General features: G+C 32.5%; 1 long non-coding RNA gene across 1 annotated transcript; it reads right to left on the bottom strand.

Moving 5' to 3' along the window:
* Positions 1–136: 136 nt before the first annotated feature.
* Positions 137–17,505, bottom strand: LOC114087664 (uncharacterized). Its single transcript, XR_003581874.2, has 3 exons — positions 17,402–17,505; positions 2,081–2,241; positions 137–1,363 (listed from the first exon to the last, which is right to left on the bottom strand). It is a non-coding gene; the product is annotated as an uncharacterized lncRNA (long non-coding RNA).
* Between the last annotated feature and the right edge of the window lie 689 nt (positions 17,506–18,194).

The raw sequence follows: 18,194 nt of genomic DNA on the forward strand, positions 1-18,194 counted from the left end.
ATCTCTTATATTAGTCCTAATGCATAGTATTTACTTAATTTTTATTATTATTGTCATTGGTTATGAAAAGTTGAACATAACTTTAATCCTTGCAATGTTAACCTTAAAAATGACAGTAAAAATGAAGTACACACAATTAGGAATAAAACAACTATTTTATTTCCAGACTATAGTTTATCATGTTAGATGTTAACAGAATTAACCTCTTGCCTTACCAATTTTTCCTTATGTTAGGACTTCTTCTCAATTTTCTAATTAATTGTGTTGTTCAATCCATAGTTCCTATTACTTTTTCACTCTCTCTCACTACCGAATGCTCTTGCTTTCTATTTTACTAAGCTTAAATTCTCGGGTACATTGTTTTAATCACAATTACATTTACCCACAAAGGCCATAAACAAAATAATTTTATCAAATTGGGGAAAGCACAGGTGAACAATACTCTGCTTGTTCACATCACATCTTGAGGCCTGGTATATGAGCACTGTCATTTTGAATGGCCTCCTTGGAGTTTCAATAGGACCTACTGCTGCAAGGAATCCTGTAATATCTCCCTAGACTACCAACTCTGTCACCATCTAAAAGGACTATTTAATGTCTTCTCTTTTTCAACACTCCCAACCAACATATGGTACTGTCTCTCCAGATGTTGAGAGATACCTGACCAATTGTTTTCAAAATCATAGGGTAAAGGAGTATGTTTCCCATTTGGATTTCCAAATGTATCCTGTAGAAACACAGACACAGAAGTCAGAGCATAGAGTTCAATTTGTGAATTTTGAGACTCTTTTGAATTTTTCAAGGACTTGTCATGTCTCTGACTGAGCCAGCAACATTATTATTAGTTGAAACCAAAGAATTAATGAATGTCATCCATGTATAACAAACAATCTGAAGTTTTTAGAGCTTTTCATTCCAGCAGAAGAAGTTTTTAAGAAGATGACTTTTGGCTCTAGCTTGCCTTTCCACCTTTTGCCATGTGAGGGAATAATGGCATTGCCCTCTGGAAGATGCAGAAACCAGGTGGCATCCCGGAGGTACACAGCAGCCCTCACCAGCCAACAAAATATGCAAGCAACTTGATCATTAACTCCCTGGTCTTTCAATATCTTCCAAATTTGTTTCAGTGTTAATGAGCAGAATCTCATTTGACCTCATATCCTGACACTTTTTTTCTTATTTTTCTCTTCTCATGTTTCTTATCACACCAAGTAATTCATTGCATGCTTTATTTGCCTCTGAATCCCTGTGTTTTGAATGGAGTGATCTGAGATCAGCTCATCTTCTGCCTTCAGCAGGTACCTGTCTTATGATTTCCTTTTGGACCACAATGTGAGCTGTTCTTCCTTATGAAGGCTGAGTACTGTGCAAATAGAAAGCATGGAAGAATTAATTCTTCAAAATGTGAAGTTTTACCAGTAGTAAACCAACTAGTTTCACCCATCTAGAATTATTCTTTTACATTTTCACCAACTTTGCATTAAATGAGAGTGGTATTTGTAGTAGGTTTTTGTTTATTTGTTTGTTTATCTTTCTCATTATAAATATATATAAGAACATGTAGTTCTGTTTTGTTCTTTGGATTTATAGCACATATTCAAAATCGATTGTCTTGGTTGGATCTATCAAAATCCAAAGTTTAAAGAAAGATTTAAAAGGCAAGTTGGAATCAAAACATTCAAATTCCCAGGAGGCAATTGTTTGAGTAATAGATGAATAGTTAAGGCCACCAGGTAAATGATCAATTGCATAATTCCATCTTCACCTGGTCTCATCATTATCCAAAAATGTGTAAACTCTTTAGAGCTTGTATCAATTTACCTTCAATTAAATATAAAATGTGGAGATAACATATACACAGAAATATTTATATTAACATGCAAAACATTAACATATTAATATTCATCTATAATAATAGAATACTTTTGTACTTGCAGAAATTCAAAGTAAAATAATAGGCATTTTATTGAGAAATATTCTCAATATATAATCATTAAAATTTTCATTGAAACATGTTTTCCCTATGAAGAGTTCTTAGGTAAGGAAAATTTGATTATAGAAACTTGAAAGGTGAGCTTACGGAGAAGCATATCCATAAATGTCATCTATTTATTGATGTATATGCTGATGCTAGAAGAGATTTCTTGAAGTTTATGCATCTGGTCCCAATCCTTTCATTAGAACAATGGCATTCTTCCTCTCTGCCTTATAACCTTCATAAAATTCAGTTCAACTGGAAAACTGTCACCCAGAAAAGAATTTTCGAAACTGTAGTTACTTCATTGCTCTTTAGATCACAGAACAAACTTTAGATGTGGAAGATAATAATGAAAATAACAAAACAAGCAAATTATCTTTCAAGGCTTTTAATCTCATAGACTTGCTATCAAGGAACCAGTCTTTTTGAGAAGTGCTGCCTTATAGATCCTTGGAACTGTGCTTAGCTTCCATCTTTGCCACTGTTACTACTCCACTGATGTTTATGTTTTCTGGGGCTGCACAATGAGAAAATAAAACCAACTAGTTATATCTTTGGGCAAGTAGTTCTTCCCCCATATGCCTCTAACATAGCACTCTTTGACTCTGAATTGCCCCATCACTTTTTCTTATAAACCTAGCATTAGGACCAGTAGCCAATTTGTGGTTCTTCTCTTTTAGTTGTAACTTTGGTCATTCTAACTGAAACATGCCCATGCCAATACTGTAAGCAATGTGGAGATGGTCTCCATTTATTACGTGGGCCCTATAAATTCTGACCTTAATAAGGAACACATTTTTTTGTATACAGAAATATTAACTTAGTTCTGACAATTTTATCAGTTCTAGGAATAGAGCAAGGAATCATGATTATTATTTTTTTTTTTTTGCAATAACTTTAAGGACCTTCCTGTTCCTCCAGTTTTGCCTTCTGATGATTATGTATATTAATCAGAACTTTCTTTTTTACTCCTAAGGAACCTTGAAAGAGTATTTGCTAGTTTTATGGATTCTTGTAGTTATACAATACCATCTAGTATCTATTGATCCAGAGATGCATCAGTGCATCACTTTTAACAAATTAAACCTTGTGACCATCTTTTTTTTATCATCAGTTCTATTCTGCAAAAGAGAGCCAACATTCATTTCATTTCTTTTTTTTTTTTTATGATGTTGGTGACCCTGAGTAGGGTCATTTTATAGTGCATAGTATTGTACCAGTAGTCCACTTAATAATGTTTTGCATATAGCCCTTGCTGCTCTGCCACAGCAATTTCTTTTTTTAAATGGATGTGGTTCTCTTTTTCTCTTCCTCTTCCTTCCTAATCTCTCCCTCTCCCTAATCTCAGGGATAAAATGATTATCTTTCTTCCCCATCCTAGGCAGAGTTATCTGTCCCTGTGTACATACCCACCATAGGAACAAAGTATTCCAAACTTTGGGAATGGTACTAGAAGATCTCAGAAATAACTATCTCCCAAATTACCAATTGAATTACAACTCCAGAAAGGGAGCATGTGGAATGGAGCCTTTGAGTCACCTCTTCAAAAGCACCCTCTTCCTGCTGATGGGAAGAATCACAGCTTTTGGGACAGGAGTGTTCTGTGTTTCTCCTTTGCTAGCAAAGTAATAAACCTTTCTTTTCCTTTTTCTCAAAACCATGTCCTCATTATTGGGTTGGCATCAGGAACAAGGACTGAGCTTTCGGCAACAGTATGTCCTGTGAAACTATGCAGTAAACTACACTGTGCTTCTAAGCTATTGTTTAGTAGCCTATTTATACTAAATGCAATTTTTCTTTATAATATTTTAAATTTATGATAGGTTTATTAGGACTTAACATTATCATAAGTTTAGTAGCATCTGTATATGTATCTTCAAATGAATGGTTGAATTCTTCTACATATTTAAATAGTTTTATTGTCCAGTTGTTTTAAACTACATTTACATGTACACACAGATGTATTCCAAATTTTCAAAATAAAGCCAAGAACAACTTTTAAAAAAAACTAATAAGAGACACACTTGTGAGACCAGGAAACATTTTTTTCTCCTGTTTTGTTAATATATAATAAAGATGAGAACAAATTATTTATTCATAGGTACATACAAAAACCAGTTTGAAAACTTATTTTACCCAATCACCAACCCATTACTGATCTTGCCACAACTATTTGCAAATTACTAAATAAGCTACATAAGGAAACTTTATTCCTGTTCTGCAAAATCAAGGAATTTTGATAGTTCCTTAGATATGAAAAATTTACTTCATGTAGGAGAAACACATCTGCATAGATTAACATTTTACACTCCATTAAAAGTTATCATGTTGTTAGGAAAAGTACTTCATTTTTATATAACACAAAAATGTGACCATTTTTCCTAAAAATAAATTTTAAATTATTTATCTTATTAACATGATTAATTATAATGTAATTAAATATTAAAGTTCATTGAAATTTATGAAAAAACACTTGTGGGCAGATCTAGATATAAAAAGTCCAATTATTTCAGCTTTTAGCGTGACATTTAAAGAAAGTAACCTATGTATCAAAAAGAACTGAAATAGGAGTGGATTAAAAAATATGCCTATAAAGAATTAGAATTCCTTTTTCCTTCCATTAATCTAATTCAGTTTTATTGGGCAGAGTTCTCTAATAAATGTGTCTGTGCACTGTGGAAATGTCAATGAATGTGATAAGGAACTTCTTTGGAGATTTATCATAGAATGTAATTTTCAAATTTTACATTTTGTTGCACTGTGCAGTGTCACAGATAAAAATGCTTTTGAAATTGCTGTTTCTTAGATGATGCTGAAAAACTTGAAAGGTCATGAATCTCCCCTCTGTGACTGTTAGATAACAAGCATGGTAATATCTTACAATTAAACCACTGCATAAGATCATCTCTAATGTTAACACACTTCTTCTTTTCTTTTTGTTCCAGGATGTTTGAATTCATATGGCTCATTTGATATAAATGTTTGCTTAAAAGCATATGATTATATGAAAGCATAAGATTAAAGTGAGTATGGATAAATCAATTCATTTAATCTAATATCAGATTGTCTTATAGTGTAAAAACTAAGAGTTATCTGAATACAGATTTTCATACCAAGAAAAGAGGATCAATCTCCCTGTTCAAGGTACTTGATATTTCTTTGAAGACAGCAAATAAATGCATAAGTGGTATACATGATAACAGAGCTTAACACAAATATTTATTTGTGTCTAGTTACTATTCAATTCAATTGCATCATATTATAGACATACAAGTCAAAGTGAAAAAAGGACCAGAATCCTTTCTTCATTATTTAATATTTTCACCTGATCAAAATAACGATAGTGACAATGTTTAAACTTAAGTAGGTTTTGAATCTAAATATGTGAATTGAATAATGCAGAGAGACTCTGAGGTGAAAGCTTTAGTCTCCACTAGCTGATTTAAATGGTGGAATATAGAGAACATTAGCTTAGATTGCTATCAAAATGACTGTCAAGAGAAAGGTAATAATCCCACCCTTCCCCAAAAGGTGTTTAAAAAAGAACTGATTCCCTTGGGAATAACAAGACAAAAACTAAGAATCAAGCAAAGAATCAAGATAAGAGCTTGGGAACATTTTGGAAATTTTCATGAAACCTATTTCTTTAATTACTAAAGGCTATATTACATTTATAAACCCTACATTCTTTTTATTTCATCTTTACTTCTAATCTGTTAACTCATTTTTTTTTATATGCAGAGATGTCACCAGTTTAACAGAACTGGAGGGGAGAGATTACATGATAAAGGAATAGGTAAGACAACACACTGTCAAGATGGGGCCATTGAAAGTGACCTGGGATTCTGTATGGCAGCATTTTTCTATGATCATGAGGGGGTCTGCTTATCATCTGCATGGATTCCAGAATCTTGTGGCCTGGAATGGTAAGCAACCTTCAGGCATCATAAAAGGTCCAATGTCAAAAGGAAAACTACAGTATGTTCTTATTTAAGGTGGTTTTGTGGTTGAGGAAAAAAATGTTTTCTTATACCAATTAGTGTCATGAATTATAAAGCATCTGAGATTTTGCAAGCAAACAGGTTAGTCTGCTATAGTTCCGTGAATGCTGGCAGAAAACATGAGACTGCTGAACCAGTGACAAATGGTGGTTTATTTTTCAAAGGAGTATCTATAGCCATAGAATCAGCATTTTCTTATGACATTTTTCTGAGCTCCTGTTTCCTCAGAATGATGAGAGGAGGTTATGTGACACCTGACTGAACACATACTAGATTGCATTACAAAAAAAGAATTTGAGCTTAGGGAATCCTGATATTTTAAAAATGGACTTCAGAAAACCTGCATGAGCTGGACATTGAGGCAGTCATTATTAGATGGGATAATTAAAAAAATAAATGCTGCCCTTTGCTTTTGAGGGAGACACTATTTCTGGCTACCAAGCAAGGCTATTCTGTACAAAAGTATTCTTGGAATGATATTTTTGGAACCAAGTTGCTAAAACATGAGAAATCTTTGAAGAATATCTACTTCTCCTTTGTACTCTGCCTTATATCCAGTTCCAAATGTGTCCTGCCATTGATCACTTAGGTTAATATGAACAAATAGAGCATATTTCCAAATCCATTTTATAACACAACATTTAGTTATTGAAGGCAACCCTCCCTAGGGCTCAAAACAGCAGAATGTGGTAAAATGAAATACTGACCTTAAAAATGCTCTAGAGTCGAAAATTCATCAGGAGAGGAAATACCTTAGAGAGCCTCATGAGACTTTTCTTAAAGATTCTGTATTGACCATTCCCACATTTTCTGAGTCACTAATCCAGAGATATGTACAGCTATTGCATAGACTCTGCCTTGGAGCAGAAAAAGGTATCTAGAAAAGTTTTGTCTTCTGTAACAACTCTGGCCGATTAGTTGAGGCTGAATATTTTTTTTTTTTTGATAAAAGAATATTATTGATTATTTCAATTTTAGTAAGTCCATACTTGCTTTTCAATAGTTTTCATAGTATTAAAAACCGCTTATAGTTTGGACATAAATTAGGATTCTTTATTTCTTAGGAACCTTTGTATAACTAAGGGAGACTTCATTTTGGTAAAGAACTTCATATTGACTTTAGGGTTTCATGATGTACTGGGAGTTTTGAATATTACAGGTTGCTTACTACTAAGAAGCAAGTCATAGTGCTTTTGGAAGATCAGTTAATGACTGATTCCACAGAAGAACTGTGTCCCTTAGGAAATAGTTAATAATTGGTGGGACAACAAAAATGATCTCCAACCAGTTTGGGACAGAAATTGATATTACTTCCAAAGTTGCACAAGGACTATTCAATATGCTTTTTGTTCCCCTTATCTTTACCCACTGTGTCTAGTCTTTTTTTGTTTTTAGAGGGACTATTTAGAAATGATTCCAAAATGTTATTTAAAGCCACACCAGTTAGGTGTCATTCCACTCCAAGATATGATGAGTGTGATACTTTAGGAGTTGGAGTGTGGCAGAAATCTGAAAGTACTGGCAGATGGTTTCCATGGGAGGTACAGTATTTTGGACCATCTTAACCTAACAGACTATTTCTGATAGATTTCTCAGAGAGATTTAGGGGAGGAATAGTCTAATTGTGTTTATTGCTTTCTGTTGGGCAAGAAAGCATGCTAGGCTTATGTACATGTATGTGTATATATGTATGTACATAGTCTCTTTCTATGGCACAGAGACAATAATACAAAGAACAGAAACAAAACTCATTATTTTACCATGATCCTACTACCTACTCCTGTAATAATGAACCCACGCATTGAATAACAGCACTAATACATGTACAATGGCAGAGCCTTCCTGACCCCATCATTTCTTAAGGGCCCCATTATATCACTGGTCCATTGGGGTCAACTTCTTAACACATGAACATCAGAGGACTTATTCAAATCATAGCATTAACTATGATCACCATGCTATGAAGTAAATCTTTAAAACTTATTTCTCCTGTCTACTGATCTTTCACTGGTCAACATTTACCCATTTCCCATCTCCATTTTCAGTATCTGGTAACTACCACTCTACATGTTATTTCTGTAAGTATGAATTTTTATAATTCCATATATCAATGAAACCATAGACTCTGTTTTATTGTGTGCCTAGCTTACAACATTTCACATAATTCCATCTAGGTTCATCCATGTTGCTGCAAAAGGCAGCATTTCCCTCTTTTTTTAAGGTTTAATGGTACATTTCATGTTATATATTTTACATTTTATTTATCCATTCACTTTTCAATGAATATAGGTTGATTCTATATACTGGATAGTATGAATAGGGATGCAATACTGGGTGTGGAAGTAATTTTTTGGCATAATGATTTAAATTCCTTTGTATATATACACAGTAGTGGAATTGCTGGATCATATTAGTATTTTATTTGTAATTTTTTGAGGAACTTCCATGCCATTTTTTTAATGGCTGCACAAGTTTACATACTGATTAACAATGTGTAAAATTTCCCTTTTCTTTAGACCCTCCTCAACAGTTACTATCCTTTCCTTTTTGATTGTAGCTATTTGAACAAGCATGAGGTCATATCACATTTTATGATTTTGATTTGCTTTTAATAGATGTTTAGCCATGTTGATCATTTTTCATAAACCTGTTAGCCATTTACCTGTCTTTTCCTTTTAGAAATGTCTACTGAACTCCTTTTACTAATTCTTTTTAAAATTAGGTCACTTGTTTCCTTGCTATTGAGTTGTTTGTGTTCTACATGTATTTTGGATATTAACTCTTTGTCAGATGTGTGATTTTCAAATATTTTCTCCCTAACTCTGGGTTCTCTTCACACTATTGCTTAATTTGGGGTGCAGAAGCTTTTTAGTTTGATGAAATCCCATTTGTTCTGTTTTATTTTTGTGGCCTGTTCATTAAAGCTAATATATGATAAGTTTCCATCTAACACCAGAATCAGCAAAGTTAATATATTTTTATTTAAGATAAAGAACAAAAAAAATGTATGTTTATGATCACAATTTTTTTCTACATCACATTAGAAGTTCTAGCCAGAGAAGTTAGGTAAGAAAAGTAATTTTAAAAATACATTCAACTATCAAAGGGAGAAGTAAGATTGTATTTGTTTGCTAAGGACACAATATTATATATAGAAAACCCTAAGTATTCCACCAAAAAAAAATCTATAGAACTGATATATGAATTTAGCAATTTGAAGAATATAAAATCAACATAAAATTACTATTGTTTCTATATACTGACAACAAAAAATTTAGAATACAATTACCCAACAAGAAATTAAGAATACAATATTATTTTCAATAGCATCCATAAATTAAATACTTTCAGGAACAAATTTAATCAAAGAGATATAAGATCTGTACACTAAAAATGATAAAATACCAACCAAATTAATTGAATAAGGCATTTATAAATGAAAAGACCTCCCCTATATATCAATTGGAAGAATTAATATTACTGAAATTTCCATACTACCCAAAGAAATCTATAGATTTAATGCAACCACAAAAGACTATCAATTCTCAAAGCTATTAAGAACCAAAATAAAACAAAAATAAAGTATGAAGCATCACACAAACTGATTTCAAAATATCCAAAAAGCAGCCATAGTAATCAAGACAGAAAACAAAAAGGACAGTATAACAATAGATGCATATCAGTTGAAACAAGACAGATAATGCAGATGTAAACCCATGTATTTATGTCCCATTGATTTTCAGTGAAGTTTCCAACAATACCTTCTCTTGTACAGATGGTGTTGAGAAAATAGGATGACCACATGCAGAATAATAAAGTTATATCTCAGCATAAACAAAAATAATTTCACAACAGGTAAGTATTTAGATTTGTGACTTGGAACTATAAAACTACTGGGAGAACACAATGAAAATCACCAAAAAAATTGGTCTGAGTAATGATTTTTCAGATAAACATATTTCTTGAAACTTTGAAGACCAGTTAGCCAGTATATTGTCAGGTGAGCTGCACAAAAATTATTGTTGATAGTTATGGTAGTAAAAGGAAAGTTTCTTGTGCCCTGGAGATAAGACAAAAGTTTGAATTTTCAGGAGACATGGACACTCGTTTCTCTTTCTAGTTGTGTATCCTTGAGGTTAGATAAAAACTAAAACTATTTATTTGTTTGCTTGTAAGTATTTGGAAAATATTATCATTTTTGAGGTTTGTAAGATTTTTTTTGTGTGTGTGTGTTTGTGTATGTGTTAATGAAACTCAGGAAACATAAGTTCAAAATTTAGAATTGGTAAGAATTTATTTACTAATACATATAAATTATCTCTCAAATTAAATGTACATGGAAAACAACAACTGTGGGTTGAGTAGTAGTGCAGGGGCCTCAGAGAAAGAAGAAAGGAAACAAAAAGAATTGGGAAGTTGACAAATTCATAATTTTTTCCCTGGAAGAACAAATAAAAAGAATAATTGGATAGGGGAGCTTACAAAACTTTTAAAATTCAATGGTCATTGAGAAGTAGGGATGCTTTTTTTATGATGGTCAAAACATTTGAATACACTAAAATTTGATAACAGAGTCTACATAACCTCTGTTTAATAAGAGCAGAGGCTTTTAACCTATGGTCCTATATAATTGATTATGATAAGTGCTAAAAATTATAAAATTTTTATGCAAAGTGTACATTTTGTACTTGAGTGAAAGAAAGCCATTCTATTCATTTCCAGACTCAAAAGCAGTGTTTTCAGTTTTATTGTACTTGTGCATTAAAGTGATATTTTTATTTATTTATTTATTTAGTGAAAAAGAAATATTTTCCAGAAAACTTCCTATTTTATATGTAGAGAAATAGGATTTACACATGAAATCTGATAAATTGTGTTTTATTGCATTGGCACAAAGTAAATACTCTTTTTCAATTCATTTCCTATTTAATGATAGTGGAATTTTAAACTTTTATAGACATTTGAATAACTTAGTACAAAAATGTTTTTTTTTAACTCTGTTGCTGTTTCTGTCCATTAAGTAATTTCAGTCAATTCCTAATATTTTTCCTGTTACCTTCTTTTCTCAGTGAAAGATAAATAGGTTCTCTTAAGAAAAATATTTGAGAGAGCAGAACAACAAATGCCTCAACCTTTTACTTGTTATGTCCTAAAAGAAATAAGGTGTTTCTTTCAAGTTAAATAATTTGCAAAATGTTTAATAAATATACTTTTGACAATGAAGTTAAAAGATTGCAGAAAAACTTTGAGGAAGTGTGAGTATAGATGGGAAGTTGGGGACCAGATAGAATTTACAACTGTTAGACTTTATGGGACAAGAGGAAGGTTAGTTATGTACTTTCCTATGAAGAATATGACCTTGCAAGAACCAGCTAGTGTGAACCCCAAAAGAGGAAGGCACCTCACTCTCCTTCCTTTCTTTGATCTTCTTCTGTTGCAGAAAGAATACTGTACGCTGGAGTAAATATGGTGGAGCTAATGGAATTTATGTAATAGAATCTCAAAAAATAAGCCAAAGCCAAGGAAAATGATTTTAACAGTTGCACCCATTTACAATCCAACTATTATGGATTAATTAAAGCAGCAACAGACACTATTTCCTGTGGCATACAGGGTTAACAAGTAATCAAATTGTGTTTCTATTGCCTTCTCCCTTCCCTCTCCTTGTTCCATTATTACATTCATCTCTGTGTTCCTTTGTTTTTATCATGACTTCTGTTTATACTCACCCTTAAATTTTCCTTAGAGTAAAGGCTTGCTTCTAGTTGAAATACAAGTATTTACTTTTCTTCATTCAGAAATATTGCTTCTTTTAAAATAATTTTTCTTCTTCCTCATCTTCCTGTCATTCTTTCTACTCATCCTTCTCCTTCTCTTCCTAGTCCCCTCCTCCATGGCTGGCATGGGACCCAGGACCTCACATGTGCTACACAAGAGCTTGCCTATTAAGTTATATCCCCAGCCTAAGAGCCTTTATTGCTGAACCAGAACCAGTTCAGATGGATTAACAAGCTCATTTTAGATGAACTGTCAATATTGTTGAGCCCTCATCAAGGTAATGATACTAAAAAGTAGCTGAATGACAGATGTATCTGAGAAACTTCACTGATTCAAGCATAGCAATTATGCTGCAAAACAAAAATCATAGTTAGCTATGACAGAAAAATTAGGGCATATTCCTTAGAGATTTATATACTTGTGACCTCCTGATAGACACCATTACTCGTATTTTGGGAGTTGTTTGTGTTTATTCTGTTAAGGTTCCATCTTAAGCTGTAGGAATACATTCCAGAAATTTTGATTGTTGATTATTTAAATGTATTTAAGCACCAAAAATATGAAGAACTCTATTGAAAGTATACATGCCAATAACTTAAACACTGAAATTGACTAATGACTTTGTTGATGGCCTGATTTCTTCTCTTGATAAATTTTGTTGACAATGCTAACAAAAATGACTTAATTTATAGCAATACCATGAATTAAATAAAAAATGTAACTATAAAGTTGGGTGAAAGAAACTTAAATATTAAGATTCAACAAAAGAAGTCGAGAGTTTGACACTCTGGGTCCCCAAGGTTATAAATCTAGAAATTGAAATCAACTGAAACAATCCATTAGAAATCAACTATCCACTAACCTACATTGTATTTTTTCAATCCAAGCCTAACATCAGATTTAAAATGGGTAATCTAAACTTGTTTTCAGTGGATAAGAATAAGCCCCGAAGAAGTACTTTTTAAATGTTGCATTTCTCCTCAAAAACTGGGCTTCAAAGATATTCTGAACACACCATAAAGTTTCAAACTTCAGTACTCTCAAAAGGCACTCAGGGCTCCCTTTGGCATCAATCAGAATTTTATGTGCATAAGCTAAGGGCAAAGGATAACCATTTATATGATTGACAATATGTTTGATGACTAAAAATTTGTCCAAAATTTCACTGTGACTTTATACTCTGCAAGGACGTTGAGTCTCAATGGCTGACTGGCTATCTTAATCTGATAACAATACTAGTTTATTTTCAAATTTAAAAGAAAAGTGTTATTCGATATTTGAAAGACATAGCTAAATTAACTGAAGCTTCATAAATATTGAACAGATATAAATATTGAAGAGATATGAAGTTTCTCTTTACTGAGATCCCTTTTATATCAAACATTGGCTTATAAATGCCATAAATCTATATGCACTAAAAGCAAACATTGTCAATGAACAATAGGAAGTTGCAACTTAGTAAATGAAAACTTTTCTTTCATTAAAATTACAATCTTAAACAGAATGTGTATTTATTTACCATGATGTATTTAAAACTAATATATTAAGCCCTATTAGCTGATTATAACTGGGATTAAACTTCAAACATTTTCAGTGTCAGCTCCCTGTGTTGTAAGCTAAATAAGCATAATTATTTATTAGAAATGACAAGTTTTCCCGGTTGAGTTATTTTTTCCTGGAAGAGACTTATTTTGTCCCGTTCTGTTCCCTGAATCATTGTGAATGCCTTTTCTGCTTTAAGGATGAATCATAAAGGTAATTGTATTGCAGGTATCTTTTCAGTTTAAAGTCTTTGACACTGTGGTAAATGACTTCCTGTGGTGAAGACCTATTCCATACACTGTAGGCCACTTAGTGAAATCCCTGGACTCTACCTCCTTGCTGCTAGTGGATTTTCCACTGAAGTTTAAACACTAAAACTTTCTCTGGAAACAGAAGTTCATTTGCAACATTTTATTCATTGTCCATCTCAGTAGATGAAAATCTATTATTTTTATTATTTATTCTTTTTTGCCTTTACAGTGCTGGGAATCGAAGCCTGGGCCATGTACATACCAGGCAAGGGCTCTAACACTGAGTTGCAACCAGAGCCCAAAAGAATTTTTAACATTAAATAATCTGTTAAAATGAACTTGAGGCTGAGAAGGGCACATCCTTGCATTGCTACGAGCTGACTACATAATAAGGATAACAGGTCAGAACAAGTTTAAACAAAACAATAAGGAAACACATAAGGAAAAAAGTATATTGTAGAATAAAGAGAGTCTGAAGGCTAACATTGTGGGAAAATGTTGGGTAAAATGAAATAAAAGTCTACCAAATCTAAAAATCAACTACCACACCATTTTGACCCTTTTATACTCAGGGCTATAATTTCTTATTATCTAATGTATGTATCTAATACATGTATGTATCTAATACATATATAAGTATACATATTAAAATCAGCAAAGATAAATGTATATGGGACAAAGTCCAGGAGAAACAAGGGATGTTTCTGATCGTGCTTTCCTAGTGGAGTCTTAAGAGATATTACCTTAGTCTGCTAGCAGTGATAGGAGCCAGCCTGCAGAAAGATTTGCCAACCAGGAAAATTCCCTGGACACTGGGTGTCTAGCATTTTTATTAGGGGTTGGCCATGTAGATCAACAGCATTCTCGTGGGTAACATTAATTCCTCAGTCTCCTGCTTCCCACACTTCTCTCTCTGCATTAAGATAGACATTCCAGTTTTTCTTCAGGTCAATTATTACTGTGTGGACGAAGGTCTAGACCATTAACCACAGTGCAACCATATATGATCCAGCCTAGGCCCAGATCCCAGGAAAACAAAGACATTTTTTAGGCAATGATATGCTAAGGGCTTAGAGATTATCTCCTAGATTATCTCCTAGAAGTTGTCAAGGAACAAAGGTTTCTTGAAGATATGTAGAGGTTAGACAGCCCAGACATGTGGAATGATAAAATTTACTCATTGCATTGAAGAAGCCAGTGATGCACAATCATAGGAATGTGAGAATGTTCTTGGCCTTCAAAATTGTTTCTTATTCAGTATCACTATATATGTATTACTAGGAATGTTATTAATATTGTATATATTCACCCATATATGTAATACAAGTTAGAAAAGAAAGTGTCCTATATGATACTGAAAGAGAAATCCAGAGCTCCTACATTGTTCTTATGTACTAATTTCAGTGCTAAGTGTTTTACACAGTTTAGTAATCTATTGCTGATTTCAGGAATTTGCCATGATGTAATAGAGTTGGCTGCTACCTACACACAAAGGCTAATTGTTATATTTGAGACATCATGTTGACAGCTTGATATTGTTCATGGGTGGTGATATGTACACTAAAATTGGTAGAAAGCTCAAATCATCATTCTTTCACCCCCAAAGCCACTAATTAAATATTTTACCCCAGACATCAATATGAGGTAAGTAATTATATCCCAATAAGTTGCAAAGCCAAGACACAGCTCAGTGTTAAAAAGATTTATTCTGACCCATGTATCTAAATTTCTTTTGGAAATATGTGATTTAAATGTTCCAGTTCCCAGCCAGAACTCAAAAGAGAATCACCAATTATTGTGTTCCTCTTTTGTCCACTGACAATAGCCTCTACCTCCTGGTCAGTACTTTTGTCTTTTTTATTTTTAAGAGAGATAATTTTTTAGTATTTATTTTTTCGTTTTCAGTGGACACAACATCTCGATTTTTTATTTTTATGTGGTGCTAGGGATCGAACCCAGTGCCCCGCACATGCCAGGCGAGCACGCTACCTATTGAGCCACATCCCCAGCCCAGTATTTTTGTCTTTTACTTTATGATCTTTGGCTCTATTTTAGAAATTATATATGTTTCATATTTTTTCAACAAGTCCTTTCATCATTTTTCATTTTCTTCTCAATTTGTCCATAGTGTGTTTATGTACCAACTCCGAATTCCTTCCACCAAAGTACCTCCAGAACCATTTCCCAGACATGGGAGCTTTTATGTGCTGTTATGTGGGATAAACAAAGTTTCTTTTTCTTTTTTTCATTGCCCAAGTGAAGGACAATATTTTAATTGTACATTTTGAATGGTCACTTTTTATTTATCAGTTTTAAATTCAGAGTCATATGAATCACATGAAAATCAACTACGATAATTTTACATTTTCTTCTGTAAGATGATGCATGGTAAAGTTATAAGCAATGAAATACAGTTGGATCTTGGACTCTTCTAATATTGTTTTACTCAAGTATAGAGCAAAGAAAATATTGTTAAGTCAAATCACTCTCATGCAGATCAATAGGAAAAAGTTTTAGTATTTTAAGTCCAGATCATATGTCATTCTTTGACTATTTTCCACCCAAGCATAAATATCACCTTTTTTGTGGTTAAAACAATATTAAATATATGATGTCTGTTTCCTGGGAAGGTTCTCACATAATATTTAAAAAATTTATACAATTTGAAGAACTGCTGGGATATTTACCTTGGATAACAATCTTGTGCCATGGTTATAATCTAATCTACCTGCAGTGCTCAGTTTAAGTTAATGTAAAACAATATGTTCATTTCCATTGCATTTCTGTTCTCATCAGTTCATCACTGGTATTTATTAACTTTAATACTATGATACATCAAGTTGTTCCATGAATGTCAAATCTGTTGCATTTAACTGCTGCTTCATTTCTAATATTTTTTCTCCACAATAACGTGTTTATCATGTTATCATATGGTTGGTATAGTATTTTCATTAAACTGAAAAAATGCAGTCATTTATTTGTTCCTTTACTCTTTTTCATCTCCATGCATATAAACATTTCTATAAATATAATAGATACATACTAGTATTAATGTTATTTTTGGTGTATCATTTTTACTTAAAGTGATCTCTAAAATACACAAAATTGTATGCAAATATTTTAATATAATTACATAAATGTATAGGTATATATCCTCTAAATATGCAATACTGTGTGTACATATTTTAATATATAAATATATAATTTCATAAGTACATTGGTATATGCCATCATATTCAAATTGAAATATATTTCTATATATCATGTTCTTAGTTTACTTTAATACTATGATACATCAAGTTGTTTCCTGAATGTCAAATCTGTTGCTTTTAGCTGCTGCTTCATTTCTAGTAAATTTTCTCCATGATACCTTATTCTTTGTTAGTGATGGCTGCTCAAATTTCTTCTAAATGCTAATATCAAAAACTATGATACCATGAGCATTTTAGTTCATATTCATTTATGGACTTACACAGAAATTCCCCAGTATTATAAAACTAGAAGTGACATAGATGAGTTAATTTTATGTTTCTATATTCAGTCTGACAAATATTGAATTGTTCTTCAGTGTGGCTCTGCAGAATGACTATAGAAGCAGTGCCTGAGCCTTCTGATTTCTCCAAATTTCCACCAGGATATGACTGTATTAAAATACCATATTTTACAATCTAGTACACATATAAAATGGTATCTCATTTTTTTAGCTACAATTTTTCTATTGCCAGTGATTTCTGTACAATCACGACAATGCTGGTTCTTTGGGCTTTCCTTATGTGACAGGCAGAATAAATCTCCTTCCTCCCAAAATGTGACTATGTCCTAATCTTTGGAGTCTGTGAATGATACCTTACCTTGTTAAAGGGGTTTTGCAGACATGATTAAGTTCAGGATCTTGAGAGGGAAGATTGCCCTGGATTATCTGTTGGGCCCAATGTGATCACAAAGCATTATAAGAAAGAGGCAGGAGAAAAACAAGCAGAAGTAACAGTTGCAATGACAGAGGTAAAAGATCAGAATGACATGAAAAAGAACTACAAGGTGTCATCTAGCTGCTCGAAAAAGTGTGGAAATAGATTTCCCCATCAGAGTCTCTGGTTAGAAGTAGTTCTGCAAATGTCATGACTTTAGTGTAGTAAGACTACTTCTAAATTTCCAAACTTCAAAACTTTAAGATAATACATTTTTATTGTTTTAAATTACTGAGTTTGTAGCGTTTTTTTTAACAGCAGAAACAGAACAAATAAAATTTACTTTTAAATTCTCTTTAAATGTTTGCAAAATGTATATTTTATTTTCTGTTTCATTTTGTAAGTAAGTTTCCTTATATCTCAAGATCATCCATTTATAAATTCTAAATATAGAATTTTTTTTTTTCTTTTCTACCATCTGCTGTCCAAAACTTTTATTCATAGCATTCTTCATTGAACAGGACCTTTGATATAAACATTGTTTTTGCTCTGTGGCTTATATTTTAAACATGTTTTTTTTGAAAAGTTATTTTTATTATTTCACAGGGATTCTCCATTCTCCTCTGCTGAATATGTTCTAACTTTGACATTGCAGTGGGTAAGCATATAGAGACCATATTTATTTTTGATGTTACATGGGATACCTTTTGTATGGTCTCTCCTGAATTGGGTCCCA

This window comes from Marmota flaviventris, chromosome 8 (genome assembly GCF_047511675.1).
Source record: "Marmota flaviventris isolate mMarFla1 chromosome 8, mMarFla1.hap1, whole genome shotgun sequence".
Lineage (NCBI taxonomy): Eukaryota > Metazoa > Chordata > Mammalia > Rodentia > Sciuridae > Marmota > Marmota flaviventris.